This window comes from Podarcis vaucheri (genome assembly GCF_965113315.1).
Source record: "Podarcis vaucheri genome assembly, chromosome: 6".
NCBI lineage: Eukaryota > Metazoa > Chordata > Lepidosauria > Squamata > Lacertidae > Podarcis > Podarcis vaucheri.
This window is the reverse complement of record NC_138764.1, coordinates 25,129,859-25,152,723: the sequence shown is the minus strand read 5'-3', so window position 1 is coordinate 25,152,723 and position 22,865 is coordinate 25,129,859. Positions and strand designations below refer to the sequence as shown.

The window sequence follows — 22,865 nt, the reverse complement described above, 5'->3', positions numbered from 1 at the left end:
AAATTATCAGATGTCTAGACACCAATGGCTAATATAAAATATGAAAATTTAGCAAATATCCAGTGTATATTGGTGATCAAATTCTCTTTGAAGATAATTTTTAGAAGCACATTGATTTCCAGCTTTGGAGATAAATAATAGCCTGAGTTTTCCCAGCATCAAAGCATTGTTGGAAGTTTTACTGTCAGGAGGTATTTTACATAACACAGTATTTGGCTGCTCTGTTTATTAACGCATAAATGCCTTTGTGCTCACTGTCCTGGACAAGTGTGCAAGATGCTCAGTTTATGAATGACTCATTTTCAAGCTGCAAAAACACATCTAAGAAATCTATTAACAATAAAGGCCATTTTAATGTGTTCCTTTATTGCTGCATAAATGTCACCATCCATTAAACCAATTTAACACAAACACAATTTGCTTGGTTTAATTACTCAATCTTTGAGGATAATAATGGAAATTTCATGGAGAGGGGCATACAGTTTCTGTTTACTATGCTACCTTTATGTACATTTTACACCTTGTGCCACAATATAACTTTAGTAGTAGGGAGTGCCAGGTGCTGCCTGGTATTTTTATTATTATTTATAGAACAACAAAAAATGTTTTTTAAACAAAAATTGTAATTTGTGAGTTTGGGCCCATCTCACCAAAAATTGAGAGAAGTCATGCCAAATTCACATTTGAGCCTGTCATCACGATTAAAAATAGCACCTGGCACTCAAATATGAACCAAGACTCCCACCCCTGGAACACTTACACCACATTTGACAATGATATCTCAAGAGGCGTCCGAATGTGTAGAGAACAAATGGACAGAAAGACAATTCACACACACACACACACACACACACACACGTTAATTATCAATTGCCCTGAGCTCTTTTAACAAAGACTAAAAACTGCTAGATTTCAACAGAATTTTTCAGTGAAAGTATTTTTTGCTTTTCTTCTGTTATCATAGCCAATGTTCTAGTCTATTTATTTCAACAAAATGGCCTTTTACGGGTGGTTGCAGTGGGTGGGCTAGAATCACAGGATCATAGAAATGTACAGTATAGTTGGAAGGGACCCCAAGGATACTCTAGTTCAACCCCCTGCAAGGCAGGAATAAGCAGCTGCCCCATATGGGAATTGAACCTGCAAGCTTGGTGTTATCAGTACCACAGCCTAACCAACTATCCAACTACCCAGGCTTCTTTCTCAGGAGGCAATGGAGGAGTGCACTTTTGGGGGATGAAGTCAAACTGTTGTGATGTTACAGCACCTGCTGAAGCTGCAGAGACTGTTAGAAGAGAGACATATTTTCTTGCAAGCACAGTAAAGAACACTTGAATGGTAGTAACACTTGAGTAGACAAGCTCAACAACTTTGGTCACTGCCCCCCCCCCAAAGCTTGACAACTCTTGGCAATGACAATGGGTAGATCACTGCCAGTTTTTTTAATACTGGGAGTAGATCGCAGTCGCTGGGAGTTAGACGTGCCTAAGGTAGAGCTTATTGGACACAACATAGCTTAGGACTTCTTGTGGGAAGGCCTCATTGTTAAAGGACTGAGGCAGGCACAGTGGTACCTCAGGTTACAGACGCTTCAGGTTACAGACTCCGGTAACCCAGAAATAGTACCTTGGGTTAAGAACTTTGCTTCAGGATGAGAACAGAAATTGTGCAGCGGTGGCACGGTGGCAGTGGGAGGCCCCATTACCTTAAGTGGTGCTTCAGGTTAAGAACAGTTTCAGGTTAAGAATAGACCTCCAGAACAAATTAAGTTCTTAACCCTAGGTACCACTGTATTGCAATAAGAAGATAATAAAAGAGCCATTAGATGCCGAGAGAGCAGAATGAGCTGAGGGAAGGACAGCAAGACAGCATAGCCTGGAGGCGCACGCTACATTCCCTACTGTAAGATAGAGAAGGAGTAAAGCAGCCCATAGTGTACTTTACTGGGAAGTTATCAGTGTGGGGAAATAAGTACTTTCAGTGGCACAAATGGAATGCCTTGCTATGATTTGGGCCTTGGATGAGTTAAAACCTTATATATGGGGACAGGAACACACTTTTCCAAATAGTACTGGGCTGAAATGTTCAGAGCAGATTTGGGGTGGTGGCATTTGTTTGTCCGCAGGAGGGATGAAAAGCGAAACCACAAGAAATTTGTTACTTATTGTTCCATCCTTGAAACTCGTTTCATAGCCATTCTCTTTTCCTAAGGAGATTTGAGAAGTGCAGTTCTGTGAAATGGATCACATAAATTTGGTAAATAATCCAGCACCCTCACTTTTAGTTAACAAGGTAAAGGTAAAGGGACCCCTGACCGTTAGGTCCAGTCGCGGATGACTCTGGGGTTGCAGCGCTCATCTCGCTTTACTGGCTGAGGGAGCCGATATACAGCTTCCGGGTCATGTGGCCAGCATGACTAAGCCGCTTCTGGTGAGCCAGAGCAGCGCACGGAGACGCCGTTTACCTTCCCACCGGAGCGGTACCTATTTATCTACTAGCACTTTGATGTGCTTTCGAACTGCTAGGTTGGCAGGAGCAGGGACTCACCCCATCGCAGGGATTCGAACCACCGACCTTCTGATCGGCAAGCCCTAGGCTCTGTGGTTAGACCACAGCGTCACCTGCGTCTTCTTAGTTATCAAGACCTGGAGCCAATTCTGCCTCCTTCAGTTATGCAATGTTTGTTGTTGTTGGCATCTGTCTGTCCAAGGGAGAAGTCAAACTGAGGTGACCTGCCTGGGGTGCAAGCCTAGGCATTGTGTATGGAAGTTTTGGGCTGCCCAGACAACAAGGTCCTCATCTCAGTCTTGCAGTTCAAAGGAAAGCAGGGCAATAAGTGTGGCACCAACTACAGGTGTTGCTGGAAGGAGGTGTAGAAAGCACCAGCCAACCATCTTAGGGACTCCACTCTGGATTTGTGTAGGGTTTACTCTTTAATCCTTTCTTCTCCTGAAGATATTCCACAAGGCAGTGGAGCTTTAGGATCAGAGTTTTCCTTCTCCTAGATGGGCTACCTTCCCAGGTTGAGGAGCCCCATCTGCCCCTCACCTCCCTCCACAGCACGTGCAGAAACTGCCTTCTCAATCATTGGACCCACTACTGGTCTCGTCCGCTCAGTCCGCCTGAGCACGACTGTGTACTCTTTATAAAAGAACTGACTACTTGTACAAGAATGTATAAGGAAGACACTGCAATGATGCTGACAAAACTTCTGGTCCTCCTTCACTGACCTCTATTCATAGATCCCAGATGGGTCAATAAACGCTCACCAAGTCTTTAAAGATAGAGGTTAGCAGTTATTAAATTACTTGCAGGCAAGGGCAATGCATTTCCTCATTAGACCCTCTCTGCTCACCCGTCCTTTAGTCTTCTTTGTGACTGAGAGGTTTATGGATACGTTTAATTCCACTTCCCCATTCTTCTGGAACCTTTTTTCTGATTTAGATTCTCAGTCTTCCACATTATACCCAGCACCTAGTTTGTCACTGGGGGTGAGGGACTCAGGAGGTTGTTTACATCTGACCCTAAAAGTAGATTTAATACCCCACCCCGGCACAACCTTATAATGCATCTTGTGCAGATATATTATTAACGCATGCATACATACAAGGAAGAATCAACATCCTCCTTGTAGTCTTGAGCTTGTTTATCAGTGTTACTGTTTCTGTTACATCGGTATGAGGAATAATTGTTGTTTTACTTGTGGTAAACAATATTTATTTATTATTTTTATAGAGTATCTGTGTATATAAAAATATATTTTATATTTTAGGGTAAGTTTATATTTTATAGTAATGGAAACCATCTTTCATGGACCCTCCGCTATTTCTCCAATGAAAATAGGGATGTCCTATTATTATTATTATTATTATTATTATTATACTCTGCCCATCTGACTGGGCTGCCCCAGCCACTCTGGGCAGCTTCCAACATATATAAAAACATAATAAAACATTAAATCTTAAAAAAACTTCCCTATACAGGGCTGCCTTCAGATGTCTTCTAAAGGTTGAACAATTACTTATCTCCTTGGCTTGGGGTTTGCATAACTCCATACCCTCAAGAATTTCTCCAGTGAAAATAGGGATGTCCTAAGGAAAAGCAGGACAATTTGGGATCAAATCAGAAACTAGGATGGCTTTTTTAAATCCGAGACTGTCCTTGGAAAATAGGGACACTTGGAGGGTCTGACATCATACCATATGACAGTTTTTATGACCTGTTGTTGCAGCACCTCCCAGCATGCAGCAGGTGATCTTTGCCACACCATCACCACCAATCCTGGGAAAGAGAAGCATGAGTGCTTTTTTGTGTGTGGTGGTAATCAATGGTACAGAGTACTGTCACCTCTTACCCTGGCAGCTATAGTATGCTTGCACCCACAGCACTTCTATCAAGGTATGAGTGCTAGCACCTGATTTTTACCTGGTGTGGTGCAAGTCATGCAGTGTGCAAGAATACTTTTCCACAAGAGAACAGTTTGCTGGTGGAGGCATTTAAAGGGGGCATGCATCCCTGTAGTGGCTGTCCTATGTAAACAAGACATTTGCCTTCATGGCTGTGGAAATAAGCTACAGAACATGTGGGCAGCAGGTCAAGCAACACTGGAGCAGAGCAGAATTTCCAGTGTGGCAGCTGAATGAGGTTTCGTTCCTCTGTGTAGTTCCTTGCCCTCCCTGCTAAGAAAACCAGGAGGAGCTATATAATCCAGAACAAATTCTCTTAAGCAGCAACCCTAACTATAGGAGAACAGCATGATTTTCAAGCAGTTTAAGTTAAGCTAGTGCGAAGCACACCAGATCCAGACCCTGTTCCAGAGCAAGCCTATTGCTGGCTGAACCAGCCCAAACCAGGCAGAAAGAAGACTAGAATTTTAAAATAGTGTTTGACTTGCACCACTTTTGTTGGCAGTGGAAGTTCTGCCAGGTTGCCAGGTTACATGAGTGAGCTGAATGGAGTTAGAACACAGCGTAGGTTCCCTCCTGCTCATGCCCCTTTTGTGGGACTTAACACTAGCCTTACAGCATATTTCTAGCTGAACAGGGAACTTACACTAGCATAGTCCTGATTGAACCAGAGATCTACTAGATCCTAACTTTCTCATGCTGGTAGATCTTGAGTTTGAATTATCCCCTTGGTTTTCAGATAGCTATGGTCAGCAGCTAGCTTTTTTGGAGAGCCTCTTTGGGGAGGGGTGATTGACCTTCCTTTCCCGAGATGTTAGGAAAGCTTGTTGCCCAGCAGTGGGTCTGTGTGCCTTGAGTTTTCCTTCTCCTCCTCCTGTGTATTTGTGGAGGCAAAGGAGGAGCGCAGCCAGGAAAGACATGCTGCGCCATTCCAGCAACCTTGACACATACGTGTGGTAACCATAGCGGGGTGGTGGCGGGGACACCTCACGGTCAGGAGCAAAAGGAAAGAATAGAAAAGACCCTACCTCATCTGAGTCCAGCTTCCATTTGTGGCTGAGCAGTGATTTAAGCCTCATGCAGCTGGAGAAGAAATGTAGTGAAATTTATTTACATTGGCCCTTGGCCATAACTAAAGCGGAGTTAAAAAAGAAAGAAAAGAAATCACCCCTTTGCATTCCTGAAATCACAGCCCTTGAAGCATTTGCATAAAGCAAAACCGATAGAAGAGTGCAAGTACAGTTTGGTGATGATAAATTAAAATTGCATCAGCAACAACAGCAGTTAGTGGCGGTAGTAGTTTAAAAAGCATTCACTAATCACTAAGCCTTTTGAACTCTAGGAGTACTTGATTAGATTTTACTGGCATCAAAGACTAAGCACACAAATCCTTTTTGTTTAAATCTATCTTCTTCCCACACCCTCCACTCCCCAAGACATTAGAACTGCATGAGGGGGAAGGTAGGTGCATGGTTTGCATTCCCATCACTTGGATCCATGACTCCTTCCCCCACCACCGCTCGCATGAATTCAAGGTGTAATTTCTTCAGAGGCGAGCCTGCTTTCCTCTTGTAGGCTCCCCGTGGTTGCTGAGAGTTCTAAATTGTGTAAGGAATACAGCATGCTCTCCCAGTGTGGACGCTTTCTCCGTAGCTCTGCCCCACCACACCAGCTGTGACTGCTCACAGGTAGCTGAAAATTCACCCCCTTGGTGAGAGTTGGTTCAGGTTGCTTCCCTCTAGGTTATGTCAACGGAAATGTGACTTCCACAAAGAGGCTGTGTACATGCCATGCATTTAAAGCACATCCCCAACCAACCTGGGAACTGTTGTTCGTTAAGGGTGCTAGGAACTATAGCATGTAGTTCCTGGGATTCTTTGGGGAAGGGATGGATGTGCTTACAATTTATGGGGTTGCATGCGGCTAAAGTAACATTCCTGAAGAGAGATGAAAGAAACTCTGGCTTCCCTTGCATATGAGAGAATGTTACGTGTAGTATTTGTCTGTCTATTTATAGAATGTCTGAGTTGCATTTTTAAGATTAGGCAATCACTCATAGTGACATACTTTTTTTTTAAAAGAGGGTTAAATTAGAACATTAAAACCACAATAGAAAGCAGAAAGCTATGCAGATAATTTCAAGAAGGAGCCAGTGGATGCCAGATAGAATAAACATGTTTTTTTTTTTTCTGGCAGTGAAGTAGGAGAGCCAATCAAACTTCCATTGGCAGTGAGTTCCAAAGGGTAGCTGCCATAATAGTAAAATCAAAGACCTCCTTTGTGTTCTCTTGCTCCTTTTATAAGAAAAGGTGGAAAAAGTAAGCAGGGCCCTATTAAATGCTTTCAAACTAAGCACTCTCTATGAGCAAGCTCTACGTTTATTTGGATCTATCCTGTATTTGGAGCTGTGAAATGCAAGCAATAGAACTGATCCAGCAATAGTGAAGTCCTAGGGAGGGGTGGTGTATCCCATTTCGCTTCTTGAGGAAAATCAAAAAGTGCCACCCTGCTCTGCCATCCCCCTCCGAAGCATCCTTTGCTGGTGGTATTAAGTGGCGGTGGTCAGTTCTGGCAAGATTTCAGAAGATTTTCGTGAGATCTTGATGAAAATTGAAAGTGGGTGGGTGGGGCACTCATGGGGGCAACAGTTTGGGGGCTTCTGCCACCCAAGATGGCTGCTTCACCCCACTTCATGGGCAAGCCAGCGGCACCTCAATGCCCAACAAATTTATTGTGGTGTGAGCTTTGGGACCCCTCCTGAGGTGTTGTTTATTGAGCATTCTTCCTGATTTGCTTGCAGAAAGCTTACACAAAAGTTAGATTGTATTTGCTCTTTGTTGTGCATTTGTTCTGATTTGTTTGTGGGATGGTTATGATGATGATGAGTTTTGAAGGCAACAGAGCTCTCAAGTTCACTTTTAACTGCACAAAGTTCTGGCGTGTGCTTGAACTGCACGATCAAAGTAGTGATCGTGCAGAGGCATGCTGTGTCAACAACATTCTGCTTTATCAAACTCGTGTTGTGGGGTGTTGTGTACAAGAGCACGTGCTGCAATCCATTTGTTTGACTCTACGTTACTATAGAACTCATTGTTTCTTTGGCAGCACGAGACTAGCATCGCTATCCTCCTTGAATTCTTAATAAATACATGTAATCATTCACAGTGCTCCAACTTCCAATTCAACAGTGTTCTTGAAGTCCTTAATGTTGCATCCATCAGTTATTCCATTGCCTTGCATGTCACAAGTTGGGAGGGTTTGAACAGGTGCTCAGCCTGCGCGTGGGCTGCTGCCAGAAAGCTCTTATTGGCAACGGCAATCCATGCAAAGGGAGATAAGTTCAAACTTGCTGTTGGAAATCCTTGTTTGTGTTGGTGCTCCACACTTGGGGAGTGATACTGAAGTCGACTTCTACCACCTCTTTCATTTCTTACAAGCTCATGTCGTTCTGGAGCGTGGTATGGAATGAAAAGGGGTTTAACAGCACCTACCTGGAGCTGCTTGATATGTAGCCACTTCAGCCGGCTAATCTCACAATGGTCCACTAGGGGCCCATCATTTTGTTTCGGGACCCCCTCAGGTGGAGAGTCTCTAAATGTTGCATGTGGTCAGACAACAAAATGGGAGAAAGTGGTTCAACTATTGCTCTCCCAAATGCAAATCGTGAGCACCCGCAAGGGTTTTTCAGTGTCAGCCAAAGGCAGATGGCCCCATTGAATGGATTGGAGATGTTACATGGTTGACTGAAGTGGAGCAAATTGCTTAACAAGATATCATTTTTCATAAGTTATTAGTGAAACATTCAAAAAGCAACTAGGACAACCCCCCCCCCCAATTGCCTGTATTTTGCAGCAAAAACTTTAACTTAGCACTTTTTGTTATTTGCTTAAATTAGGGTAGATTATATTAGCACCTCCCCCTGCACAGACATACAATTTCATGCTATACTCAGGTATATATATTTTCAAATCAGTCAAGTTCATTCCAGCCCGCCTTACAGAGAGGTTCTTACTTAGCATTCATCTCAATACCCATGTACAGTGTAGCTGTTAATCTCCCATGTACAAAAGAGTTTGGGGGGGGGAGAGGTTGAGTAGGAATGTACCGTAGGTATATTTTTACCTGTCTTCTCAGAGTTAACTCTTATCTGTTTCTTGTATAGAGAGGTGGGAGAACAGACATATAATTTAGCAACTATATATTAAATGTCCAAGCCTGTAAAGATCTACGTATTTGCAACTTTGTACACTTGAGAATCAACAGAAATACCTCATCCCTGCTGTTCTGTTTTTCAAGGTCACTGCCAAAACAACATGCCGTGTGTGGCACACAGTGTAATTTGTATAGGAGGCATGGGAGCAGATGGAGCCATAATTCAGTAAGCCAAGCCCTATGCAACCAACTAATATCAAACTATTCCCCCCCCCCCCCGTGGCTTGCCTTCATACATTTGACTTTCAATTTCCATAAATACCAGCCTTTCTGCAAGCAGGAAAGAAAATAGTTAGGGCCCCAGTTCTGAACTCACTTATCGCAATCCAAGGGAACTCTACTGAGGGAACTCTTCAGCAATGAAATAAACATTGTTCCTCCATATTTATCTTTGTGTCATTTAGATCAGAAGAGTGCACCTCGAGCTCATTTTCCTTCTCCCCCCCCCCCACCAAGGTAAAATGCAGACACCACAATTTCTGAGCAGGCAGTGGAAGGAAACCGTTGTGAATCACCTGCCTGGTCACTTGTACTTAAAATTAATTCAAACAAAAACTAGTGTGTGGGGTAAAACGGTTTCTGGTCTGTACTACTAAAGACTGCAGACGGGTGAAATTATTGAATGCTCTGTTCTCCTCCAAATAATAAAAACACTTCTCTAGAGAAAATTAAAATCATATCAGTTAGCAGGGTTCTACGCTATCATCTTTGCATGCAAGTTTTATGGTGCAGGATTTGTTTGTTTTTTTAAAAATGTGGGAGCTTTCAAACTTCATTCATTCATTGGACTTCCGGGATGGCGCCTCTGGCAATGGCGGATTTCCTCCGATCGGGAGGAATCCGCTCCGTGGAAAACAGGGTCTGAACCGCCATGGCGAGGCGGAGACCCATCAAAAACCACAGGCAGGAGAAGCCTGTGGATGTGGGATTCGGCTGGCACCTTTGCGCCCCCTCCACTCACGGGGAAACCCGGTTTTGGGGATCCGGAGCGACGTGGGGTGAGTGGCGGGGTGCTTTCAATTGACTGCTTCTTTCATTTCTTTCCGGCATTGCTGTTGCCGGAGAGCGCCGACTTTTTCCTGTCGACAATTGGATTTCAAACAACTGCCCGTGAGTAGAACGGAAAATTGGACTGTGAAATTTCTTAATTAGGCACCGAAAGCGGGAAGGTCTAAAAAGGAAGTCCGTCTTCTGCTTTTGTAGATAGATTGAAGCAAAGACACGGCAAGCTAGAGTTCAGAAAGTCGCTTATAAAGGACTAAGTTTTCATCATTTAAAACTACTGAACCCCCCTTGGAAGCAGGAGAAGAGGGGGGAACCTTTTTTAGACTGTTTAAACCTGCAGAAGAGAGAGTAAAGAAAGGTAATTTTCCGCAGTCTTGAACCTGGGAGCGGGGTGTCAAGACAGACGTTTTGGAGAAGCCCATTGACTATGGACAAACGTCTTTGACAGATAGTTAAAAGAACAGAAACATATTGATTCCATTGTTCCCTTTCGCTTTTAAAAGGAACAAAAGATTGACAAAATATCCGAAAAAGGAAAACTTTGTTGTTAAATCTGCTTTTTTTAAAAAAACAAAACTTCATTCATTCATTTAATGAATGCACCACATTTCATATGAGGATCACAAGGTGGTTTACAGTATAAAAACACAAAAATGCATAACATAATATCAAATGAAATAATACTCCCACAACCTAGTTTAAAAGGCCATAGGCTGTTTAATTAGCCAGTAGCCTGCGTGAATAGAATGTTTTCGCCTGCCGCTAGGATATGCAATGAAGGCACTAGGCAAGTTTCCCCAAGAAGAGCATTTCACAAATGAGGAACCCACAAACATGCAGCCCCACCTATAGCCTGCTTTGCGGTAATTCAGTACAAGAACAGATTTAACGCAGAATCTGATACTTGTGACTTGGCATTAAGGCACCAGAGTGATGAGGGTCACTAGACAGACCCTGGAGGTTGAGTGAAAAGTCACCATATGCTAGGACTGGATGAGTCAGTCTATCGAATCATAGAATTGCAGGGTTGGAAGGGATCAGGAGGGTCATCTAGTCCAACCCCCTGCAGGAATCTTTTGCCCAACCTGGGGCTCGAACCCATGATCCTGACATTGAGTCTCACGCTCTACTGACTGAGCTATCCCAGGTCCGTGCAACATTTCACATGTATTCATGTGTCCATTCATTCCTGTTTCCACATTAATCTGTTTTTTAAAAAATCAAAATCATATTTAAGTAACTATTTTATGTGCATTCTATTCTATTCTAAACTAACTTTGTGCTAAAATATTAATCTTAATGCATTTCGGGTACATCTAAACTGTCCAATTGCATTCCAAGCTGCACATTAGTTCCGGTGGTATGGATCAGGTCTGCTCACAGAGATATAATTCCTCAAGCACCGCTATGCACTGTGTCATTGGATGCCCAGTCATCTGTATACATCTGTCGGATTTAAAAGGTCAGAACACAAACAAGAGTTGTGCAAGTGGCCCTCTCCATAGGTTTTTGTAGTTTGATTTTAATAACTATATGTGTGTGTGTGTTTTCCTGTTGTTCCTTATCTTCCAACATATACATTTTTTGTTCCAGGAAATGTCAGGAATGCCTTCTGGTTGCTTTTGAATAAACATGAAAGACTCCCTTGCAAGACACAGTATTTTAAATAATTACAAAGGAGGAAGTGTGCTTGGATTATAACAGTTTAAGAGTTTTGAAAGGTCAAGAATCTCATGCTGTAATTAACATGCATTATCTTTATCACTGAACCCAAAGTCTTCTGCTATCGCCTACCTCCATTAGGCTCGGGCAGAATTTTAATATGTCTACAGCATAATCTGCTCCTATACACTTAACACTAAGCTGCGCTGCTCAACTGGGATCTAACATTACTCGACACATGTTACTGTTGTCATTTCATTTGTCACTAAAACCTTGTTTACTTGCTTCCTGTTATTAATTATTGGGAACAGGATCCTTTCAGGCTAGAGAAGTAGCTCTTTTAACTCCTGTCTAGACTTTTCAAGGGAAATATTGATGAGCCCTTTCATGTTTCTGCTAAACCAGAGATTGAGATAACAATGTGTTTTAGTGCAAACAATGTAAAGCCTCATTATTTCTTGCCAAAAAAATATATCACTGCAACTCCTACCCTCCTTATTAGTCACTGGAGCAATAATTTCTTACATAGTTGGATACTTCCTCAGTTTGTCAGACTGATTAATTAATGGCTCACAGCAGGAGCTCAGAACTGAACAACCTACAGAAATTGTAAAAGATCAGCATTACTAGTTCATAATATATTGGAATAGATCCCCATGTAGAAAGGAAGGAACAGTGTTCTGAGCATTCTTTGCTTTCATGTGACCATTCTAAAGTCACCCATGCTTTCCTAAAGATTCCTGGATGGTAGGTGAAGATAATTTGAGTAAAAAGAAAAAGGCATCTTTGCTCTAATGCCCTGAAGAGCCGTCCTTTCTGTGGAGAAGATATGGGAATCTAAGATTCCGAACAATATTTGTAAAAAAAGGTTACAGCAACTTTGTCTACTGCAGTCTGCAGATATAGCACACATTTGTCTGAATTCAAAGAACTGTGTGAATACTTATCCTATAGCTTGCAGTTCGTTTAGTGGATTTTCTCCTAAATCCAGCCCACTCCCCTCCCCACTTTGACTATTACTGTCTGGCAGTTCTTTTTAAAAGCTTTTGACTCTCTCCAGCTATGAGAGTTCCCCTTTTCTAAGCCCCTCTAATAGTGCTGAGTGGACAAAAAATTACAGATGCGGGAAAAGCTGACAAATGACTGCTCGGTCCCTCCTCCTCCCTGCCTTTCCAGTGCCTCGACAGTCAAAGCTTCTGCCAAAACATGCCTGAAAGCTAGCGAAGGAGACAAAGGCACAAAGATCCCATTTGCTCGAGGAAAATAGACTTCATGTGTAAAACACCAGCAAGAAGAATACAGAGCTGGCAAGATGTCCAAGGCTTCAGAGGCAAAATGCAGGGGAAAGCATTCTTAGGAAGATGAGAATTGTATATACTAAGCTCAACAAAATAGCTGCAAAGAGGGACACTTTACAGGCATGATAGCTTCCATGAAGAAAGACTGAATAGAGTTTTATAGAGCACACTCTAACCTTTTACTTCAGGCTGTTCATGATCTTCGCCAAATAAATATTTTTCAAGCATGCAACAAGGAAACTCAATATATGAATTATGCAGATAAAATAATTTTGCATATATTTCCAGAACTCAGTTGATTCCTTTACAAAGCAGAGGTGGAGGCAGCAATCCTGTACACACTATCTTAGCTAAATCTCATTGATCTCGGTGAGATTTACTTCTAAGTAGACATGCTTAAGATTGCATTGTTAGGCTCTTAGAATTTGTGGTGGTTTCTGCAGTTAAGATGGCAAAGCAGGGCTGGAAAGGAAGATCACAGAGAACAGAGATGAGGCAATGGGGATTGGGGGAAAAAGAGAATGAAGATGTCAGTGTCATAAAACACTTCCTGTATGATACTACAGATTTTCCGTAATGGAATATCAAAAGATGAAGACTGGTACTTGTTATACAAATAAGGCAAATCTGAGGATGGCCATAAATTTCATAAATATCTGGCTGAAAAGCCCTAGAGGTTTACCACATCTCCTTCCTTCCCAGTCCCCCTAGCCATAGCCCTTGCCCACAGATAACCAGTTCTTCTTTTCACCACTATTTCTACTTAGATGCCCATTTTAGCTTAGTGAAGTTGTTGTTGTTTTTGACATATAGTTCCTAGACTATATGCTTTGTGAGACAGTAATCAGGGGCCTCCAGGTGTTTTTCTACTCAGATGTTGTTGCTGCTCCAATCAGCATGGCCAGTTGTTAGGGTAGGGGGAGTTGCAGTCCTACAACATTTGAGCAGCCACAAGTTTTCCATAGCTAGTTACAGGAGTCGTCTATTTAAAGGATTTTGTCAGTGAGACTAACCTGCAAGTTCTTTTTAAAAGCTTTTGACCTACTGACTGTTAATCTACTTACTGCCACCAAGACGTGTATCACAACTAGTTGAAAGAAAGATGGCTGACCCTCCATTTTCAAAACAGCACATCAAATTTTGAAATATTGCTATTTTATCAAATTTAACTATTTATTTATTTCACTATGGACAGCATAATGCATTTGGTATGGGGGAAATGACTTTATTTGCAATGTTTTGCAAGAACTAGTTTCTAACGTATAAATATTTTTCTCCCTTTTGTTAATTTTCTCATTTTCCTTTCCATAATATAAATGTGTATCTGTTTTTCTTATATTAACAACAACAGTGAAATCCGGGTAATTCTGCTTGAACAAAATATAAGAATTCCAAGTTTCAATTCAGGTCCACAAAATTTCTTGGGACTGGGGTGTTCATAAATCTCAAAATATTTGTATTTATTGTATGTCTTCCTCATACAACTGTTGTTTTTTATTGTAAGATTACATTTGCCGAGTTGCTTCATATCAGAAATTTAAATGCACCTTTCATGACAAGAGTTTTTAGTTGCTCAGTTTTGAAGACTGTTGTTGGCATCCATCTGTCTTGAGAGACAATGGAAGAGTGCACCATCAGGGGTAAAGTCAAAACTGTTTCAGTTATAGCACTTGCTGGGGCTGTAGAGACCAAAACGGGAGAGACATGTTTTATTGCAGCTGGGGCAGATGAAGGAGTCTGGTTTGGCTGGTGCAGATTCACCATGGTATTTCTTCTTTCTATGCTCCTCCCAGTAGACATTTCTCCTCTGGTCATTGCTGTGGATACACTACCTGACTGTCTGTCTGCAGGCACTGCGGTCGTATGCAAAGGATTCCTACATAGAAGGGTTAATGTTTTCAGCCTTCATGTCACATTTACAGACATCTTTTTAACACAGAGTTGGTCTGCCAACAAGCCTGGTGCCTGAGGCCAGCTCCCTGTAAAGGATGTCCTGCGGGATCCTGCCTCCCCCCCCCCCATGTACATGACCAAGCAAGTGTAGACATCGCTGAGACAGAAGTGCGAACATGCTGGGAATCTGGGCTTGGAAGAACACATCTTTGTTTCAGCCTCTGTCCTGTCATGTGATGCCCAAAATCTTCCTTACACAGTGTAAATGGAAGGCATTGCGGCCTTGATGACTGTAACCATTATATATATAAATATATATGGAATGTGGAAATTCAGAAAGAAGCTGGAGTGCTACCCAGAAAAAGTTCCACTGGGCTTCCATGCTATGTTACCGTGCTGCAGATTAAGGCCATGGTTCAAAACACACAGGGAAGTGTTCCATTGATTTTAGAACTGTAGGTTTTGTATACAAGTCATATCACAAACTCAGATTTTGTTGCAGATTAAGAAAATCACATGCACACACACACACAAACACTGGTTTATAGGCAGTGTTCACATAGATGTATGTATGTATAATCTTGTAAGCTAATTAAGGTCATGCATTAACATTGTGAAGCCCAAGTTCATATCTTGGATCATATCTTGATCCAACGAAATAAACTTGGTAAAAATGGCGTATTGAATAATGTTTGATATGAACAGTTACTTTTTAAAAAGTCAATGGTGTAAGTGTGTTGAGCATACTACTACTAGCTTTGGTTTTGAAAGGAGGCCCTTTTGTTAAGTATTTGCAAATTTGATTGACATCTGGAAGTTCTTTGAATCTCTATATAAATTACGACATGGAATATTTTGCTCCTGATGTTCTAATGTCAAGTAGTATTTATTTTAGTGCAATTCTAGAAGTGTCCACTCTGAAGTAAGCCCCAGGGTATATGTTATTATACGTACTGAGGCATTTTAATTGCAGACTTAAAGGGTGGGATAAGCAGGAAAACTTCTATTTAATTTTTTTCAACATGTGGCTCCAGTACAGCTAAAATTAACCATGAGAACAATCCGTTGAAACAGCGTTATAACATTCACAGTTTTTAGTTGGACTTCTGAACATCTTAAGCATAAAAGTGAAAATATAATGTGAAAATATAATGTGTAAAATGTTGCAGGTTGGTTATATTCACAGTTTTAAGTTGTGTTACTGAGTAGCTTAAATAAACATACATTTCAAAATGTAATGTATAAAATGTTGCAGGGGTTTCATACGTCCTCATCTCTCCAGGTCACAGATCCTTCTGCTTTCCTGTCACTCAGATGGAGATTTGGAAATGTTGGCATAATGCTAGCCTATACAACTTGCAACCCATCAAAACACGCAAAGCTCACAACCCATGTATGGTACAGGCGGGTGTTACAAACTAGGTTTTATATCAGGGATAAGGAACATCCAGTGCTATGGTCAATCTTGGCTTTCCAGGGGTGGTTGAAGTTGAGGTCATTTCCCCCCAAACCACAGCCACCTGTTTGCTTGGTGATGTCAGCTGATGGGCAGGAGGACACAGAATACTCAATCCTGCTAGATACTGTTTTGCCAGTGTGTTCCTGCAGGCACCTGTTTTTTCTATGAGAGCATACCAGTGGATTTCATAATGGGCCAATCTCTTTGGCAGAGGCATTGGCCGCAGCTGCACATCATGCTGACCTATGTTTAAGCAAGAAATACACAAGCAGGAAAGAGCTCCAGTGACTCCCAGGCTCACAAAATTTTCACTCCCTTCTCTTCTTCCCATGTGGCTGGGTGGAGCTTGGAAGCTTTTTCTCCCAGCAACAATGAGCTGACTTTAAGGGAAAATGAATGCAAGAGCTTACAAAGTCCTCCTACTGGCCACAATGCTGAGAGAGGTGTTCAACTCCAAAGCTATCTGCAGCTCCCTAGGTAGGCTCGAACCACCAACCTTCTGGTTAACAGCCAGACACACTGACCCATTACAAGAGTAAACAACTAAACCCTGATATGTGTACACACTGGGTTTACGTATCATGGTAAATCATGGCTTAACATACTTCCAAGAAGCAACAGCAATGCTTAAAAGAAAAGAAAAAACCACTTCAAAGAAAGGGAAGTAGATTACAATAGTAAGTAAGTAAGTAGATATAGTGTGCCTGACAAGCCAAGTTTTATTTTGATTTTTTTAAAAAAACAACAACCCGTTTTTGCAATTATTAAAATAAAAGATAGACGTGAAATAATACGGTGAAATATGACTGTGGCGTGACAGATTATTTGCATCATAATTTGCATCACAATTCATTCAATGTTCAATCTGCTATTGTGCTATAGCATACAACTAGGAAAATAGTCATCATTGTGACATCTGATGCAAGGAAAAGGAGAAAAAGCATGTTTCTGTGCTATAAATTCCTCTGGAGGTGTAGGCAGCATCACTCCACTCCCATTGCACCCCCTGTGAAGACTAGGTTTTGTCTTTTTTTTACTACAGGCTCCCTAAATGCTTATATTTTTCCCCATAGGAAGGAGTGGGAATTATTCACAGATATGAGATAAAGAAAAGGTACACTTGAGGAAACCATTGGAATTAGGTGGGCAAAGCTTGTTCTTTGTTAGAGTGGCCATGGAGCCCTCTCTACAGAGAACAGTCCTTTATATTACTGGGCTGACCTCACTGTGTTACTGCTAGTATACAAAGCCTTTAACAACTTGGGTCAGCTTACCCCAAATGTGCCAACTAGACTGCTTCAGTTGGTGGAACTGGCACTTTTACACATGTCACATAGTACCTGCAATGCATCTGTAAGAACTCGATCATTTGGTGTGATGATCACAAACACTTTGGACCTTCCTACCTATTGATATCAGGCAGACTATCTTACTACATTTTTAACCTTCTTAATGTTTTAAATTAGAGCTGTGGGTTGTCCCCCCCCCTCTTTTTAGTGGAAATGTTATTGTTTTACTGTGGGTTTGTTTGTTTGTTTGTTTGTTTTTGGTTAACCACTTTGAGATTCTTTTACAATCAAGCAGTATGTAAGTTTTTTGTAGTTTAAATAAACAAATAAACAAATATTACAAGCTCTTAATGGGGTTCCTCTCTCCTTGAAGGAGCAGGTGTGCAGTTCAGAGGTATTCCTGGAACCACTGTTATCACTCGAGGCCCAAGTGGCCTTGGAGGCTGGAAGTGCCTGTGCCAACCTTTGGCCATTTCTAAAGGATAGGCTGGCTATTTTGGTACTCATCCTCTTGTGACCTTCAAGCTGGACTACTGCAATGTGCTGTATGTGGGGCTGCTCTTGAAGACGAGCTCATACACATATACTGGTTGCGATTGTCCAATTTAAGTTACTTGCTCTGATGTTTAAATGGTCCAGGACCCAAATATCTGCAAAGATACCTTCTTTCACATCAGCTTGCATGTGCTCTTAAGTTCAGGCCCACTGGGTAGTCCCTTTACAGAACAAAGAATGTAGTGTTGGAACCAGGGGGAACAGCCTTTTCAGTAGAGGCTCCTCACATGTAGAACTTTCTCCCTGCTGAGGTGCATCTGGTCCCATCACTTTGTAGTTTTGTGTGGCTGGAGAAGATGTATCTTTTGGGGCAAGCACTTGGAGGAGAAGAGACTTGTTTAGATAAATGAATTCATTGCTGCTGTTGGTTTTTAGTAAAGTGCTCCTTTAGTGAGTTGTGTTTTGTATCTTAAGGGCTGTGTTATTTATGGAGTTTATAGATTCTTTTTATCTAATTTGACTTTGTTGTAAATCGCCCTGTGGTTTGTTCATACAGCAGAATATAAATCATCCAAACTAAATAAATACATAGGAAAGAGACAGATACAGAGGTTGCATGTTCAAGCAAGCACTCCTGCGGTGTCCTCCAGATGTTGTGAAATTCAGCTCCTGTCCTTAACAATGGCAGCAGCTGATGGAGGTTGCAGCCTGCCACATCTGGATGGCACCACGCTGGCTATTCTTGCTGTAAGATGTCCCAAGAATTAAGTTGGGGTTGAGCATCCCTACAATGACTTTCTCCTCCATCTACTAGCCGTCTTCCTTGCTATGGTGAAATGGTGATTAATGAATTAATTTCCATGTACATATCTTAAGGTGATGTACAAAACATAGTGCTGCACAAAATATATAACTACCAAACGCCTTGGGAATCAAGCCTGCTCTGTTCTGAGTGGCCCCACCAGGAGTTCTCTCAACTTGAGTGTGATAGAATGTTCAGAATTCAGAACAAACAAAATGTGACTTAGTTGCAGGACCTGCAGGAGTGCCTGTAAAAAGTTGTTTTTTTGGGGGGGTGGGGGTGGGAATGAAGTTTCTTTAAAAGGGACCCCTGAACGGTTAAGTCTGTCACATGCAGAGCATCATCATCCTCTTCATCCTCATCTTCCGCATCTTCCTCATCTCTCTCCCCGCCCTCTCACACACAAACACACTACATCAAACTACATTTACACAAACCTATCTTGTTTACCACACTATTCAGTTTGCCCCCACTGTCAATATATTTAAATGCAATCTGAAGACTTTTTTGTTTGCACTGTTGTTTGGTTCTTAATTATTTTGTGCTGTGGGTGTAGTCCCTTAGTTAACTATACTGCTGCTCTGCTGTATTTTATTATAGTGGAGTAATTTATATTTATGCCTTACTGTATATGGCTGTTTTGACAATAAATTATGTGAAGCCACCCTGTGCTCCAAAATAAAGGGTAGAGCATAAAAATAACAAATAACTATTTCATGATGTTCCTTCATCCACACTGCTTCTGTTAATACACAGAGAGATGTGTAATAATTATGTTTTCTTTCTTTTCCCAGATGAATTGGAAGAGGCAGACGAGTGACAAAGTTGGCTCAAGGCAGTTGGTCCAGCATCTTCTGTGTCTGCTCACAAGGAGCCGATGAGGCATGTTATCAGTCCTTCAAGATGCAATGCAATGGCCTCTTCTGCCATTACATTCTTAGAAAAAGGCACAGGTAAGTTGTTTCTGTGAACTGTATCCCAAATGCACGAGTGGCGAGGAATATTCATCACTAAAGACACCATGCTTGATTTTTTAATGCTGAATTTGATATTGCAATTTCAGGATTTTGTTTTTACAATGGCATTTCTAGTTCTTGGTGCTGCAGAGATCCATTTGTTTGGGCATACAGGAGTAGCTGTTTGTTTTTAAACACCCTCAAAGGAACTTAGAATAAAAGCCACCAAAACAAAGTTTAAAACCCTCACAATAAAAAGCAATAAATGTTGCATTAGCAAAAGAGATTGAAAACAAACAGGCTAACCATGTCCTTCAATGTGTTTGCAGTCTCTAGTTACACATATTTGATCTAACCTCCCTTCAGCCATCTCAAAACCTAGGAACAGCATGAGCACTACATCACTGAGCAGCTGAGGATAGCCTGGTACAAGAACGATGTATTTTTGGTACATTGCTTATTCTAATAAGGAGCCATCCTTCTCCAACCTCTTGCACTTCAGATGTTTTGAGCTACAGGTCCTATTAGCCCACAGCCAGCATGGTCAACAATCAGGGGTGGTGATAGCTTTATCCTTGAGAAGGCTGCTTTGTGCCATTTTATATTCCCAGCAGGTTGTGCTTCGTGTGATTGAAAGTCTCTGAGACTATCTACTTTTTCTGCATATATACAAAGCATATTTAGGAAGTTTCCTCTCCATCCCATCCTACTTCATCAAAAGGGAGGAAGGGATCTACTCGTTTCAAAAAGCCTCACTGAGTGGTCAGACAGGCAGTCTGGAACTCAAGAATTATAGGTGAAAGGAATGAAATGAAGGCCTGAAAGCTATAATTTATCTTTTTGTGGTGTCATCAGAAGCAGCTGTTAGAGGCAGGCAAATTAAAGATTTAGGCTTCCTCGGACAGCTAGCTCAGGAACGGAAAACTACTGAAAAGAACAAACAATTTGTGCCTATCCCAAAAAACTTCAGGGTCTTTTGACCTGCTTGGTTTGTTTTCTTCTCATCTTATCTGTTCCTCTGGCTACACTGCTCCCCATGTATGGCCACAGATTGCAACCCTATACTATTCCCCCCACACACACTCCATCCAAGTACTACTACAGTAAGAAGCAATGAGAAGCAAAGGCTTGGCCCCCAGTGCTGTCACCATCTTAAAGTTCACTGGGCTGCTTTTCAATGGCATGTGACAGGCTGCTTACATACAAAGTGCCCATGCACAACGCTTAGCATTTCTAGGTAGCACTATGGAGTGTCTCTGTGGTGGTTACCTAACATCTGCCCTACCTTTTTGGGGGAGGGGGGAACCACTGAGGTTACTTGAAGGAAAAAACATTTTTTTTACATACAAATTGTAACTGCCTCATAAACTGGAAATTATATAAAGCCGAAATCCCAAGTCTGCGTACTTTAAAGTAAACTCCATCAAGATCAACAGGACTTCGCCAAGGGGAATACAGTGGTACCTCAGGTTACAAACACTTTGAGTTACAGACTTCACTAACCCGGAAGTAGTACCTAGGGTTAAGAACTTTACCTCAGGATAAGAACAGAAATCATGCCGCCGCCGGCCCTATTAGCTAAAGTGGTACTTCAGGTTAAGAATGGTTTCAGGTTAAGAACGGACCTCTGGAATGAATTAAGTTTGTAACCAGAGGTACCACTGTATATTCAGGGTTGCAGCATTAATGGGAAATATACTGCTATTTCTGTATCAGATTCCTGACACGTAGGGCAAAGCTTGTCCCATCCCAAAAGCAATTTGCCTCTGCTGCGCTCCTCCCAGTGTCCCCCCCCCCATGCAATTATCGTTATTTATTTGCTTGTTTATAAGATTTCTGATCCACCTTTCATCATAATCTCCCGGTATATATAATCTATAAATACTCTTAATGTATCATTGTAGTATAAAAACAACCGGCAGACAATAACCAGTAAAACCATTTCAGTCAAAACAGAATGGAGCAGCATAGTATAGCATGTATGTGCGTTATCAATATCAATATTTATTAGTCCCTTTTCTCACAAAGTGACCCAAAGGGACTTACATTGAAAGCAATTAAAAACAACCTAGTAAAAACCTAGTGAAAACCTAAAAACCTAGTAAAAAACCTAAAAACATAGCTTGACAGCTCCTGCCCAACCAAAAGAGGTCTTCAAATTAAGGGTCAAAAAAGCCTGAATAAAGGGGGGGGAATACCTGTATGTGTGGCACCCCAAATGTTTAGTCCCTGACTGTTCCCATATCGAGTTAGGAAATGAATATAGTCCTCTGTGCAGAGCAACCCTGATAAAGCAGAGTTCAACAATGTGTGAGGTAGTCTATTCACATTCAAGCAAACATGAATTTAAAAAAAACAAAAAACAACCCCTACGGTCTCAACCCCTGTGCTCAACACAGGTAAAGTTGCAGACTTAGTGCACATGGCAACACACACAGAGAGATTTTAGGGTTGGGTCTTGAATATGCACATCTGCCTCCCATCCACAAATGCAGCATTCAGAGGATGAGGCAGATTCATGGACATGCCTCGTGTTGGCTAACCTGGTTTTGCAGCAGCTAGTATTCCCATGTTGTAAATGACCTAAGGCTAGATAAAGACTTTCCTGAGGCCCCCTCCTAGTGCATTCATGGCCAAGGGGAGATTTGAACCAATGGGATGGCGGGGGTTCTGTCTCACAGCCCCCACCCTTAGCCATAACACCACATCGTCCTTGTCCAAAATGAGCAGCTAGCTATTCAGCATGGTAGCGGAACACGATGCAACGTCTCGCTAACCGTTCTGTGCTTGTACGTTTTAGCAGATCGTGAGGAATGTTTTACAAAGCAGGGAAAGTGAAACAAAGAGAAAAAAAACATATTCGTTCAAGCGGCGGGGTGGGGGGGAGTTGGTGATTTGTTTGCCCCCTTCGTATGCCGGCTGTTTCTACACTAGAGGATAAATAGCTGCTTTTATGTTGAACAATGCTTACCACATTCGCTGACAAGCAATTGCTTTCTCTCTGTTTAGTCAACCAGGCTTCCAGATAAAAGAAGTTTGGAAAGAAGAGGGGGTGGGTTTTCTTTCCCCTGCAGTGAGGAGAGACAAAACAGCCACAGTATTTGTGCCTTGTCCGTTGCTTAAGCAAGGACTGAGCTGAATATCTCTAGTAAAAGTTTTGTTGCTGTTTATATCCCCCCCCTCACTTCTTGCCATGTCTACACATGCTAGGTGTGAATGCTAACATTGGCCTTCTTCAGCCGTCTCATATATATTATTTGGTGGTGAGTTTGTTAAAAGCTCTACACTCCACCTTTACAAAAGAGAACTACTAGAGGAGGCGAGGGGAGTCGGCATTTTTGCACAGATCCTTCTTCTATGAATTCTTTCAAGTAAAAAGAGAGCCCCC

General features: G+C 41.8%; 1 long non-coding RNA gene across 1 annotated transcript in view; it reads left to right on the top strand.

Annotated features, from left to right (window-relative positions):
* LOC309533931 overlaps nt 1-22,865 on the top strand; it is a 97,120-nt gene that overhangs the window by 27,338 nt on the left and 46,917 nt on the right. Inside the window, exon 2 of the long non-coding RNA XR_014220542.1 lies at nt 19,316-19,474. This is a non-coding gene — a long non-coding RNA (uncharacterized lncRNA). The remainder of the gene's footprint in view (nt 1-19,315; nt 19,475-22,865) is intronic.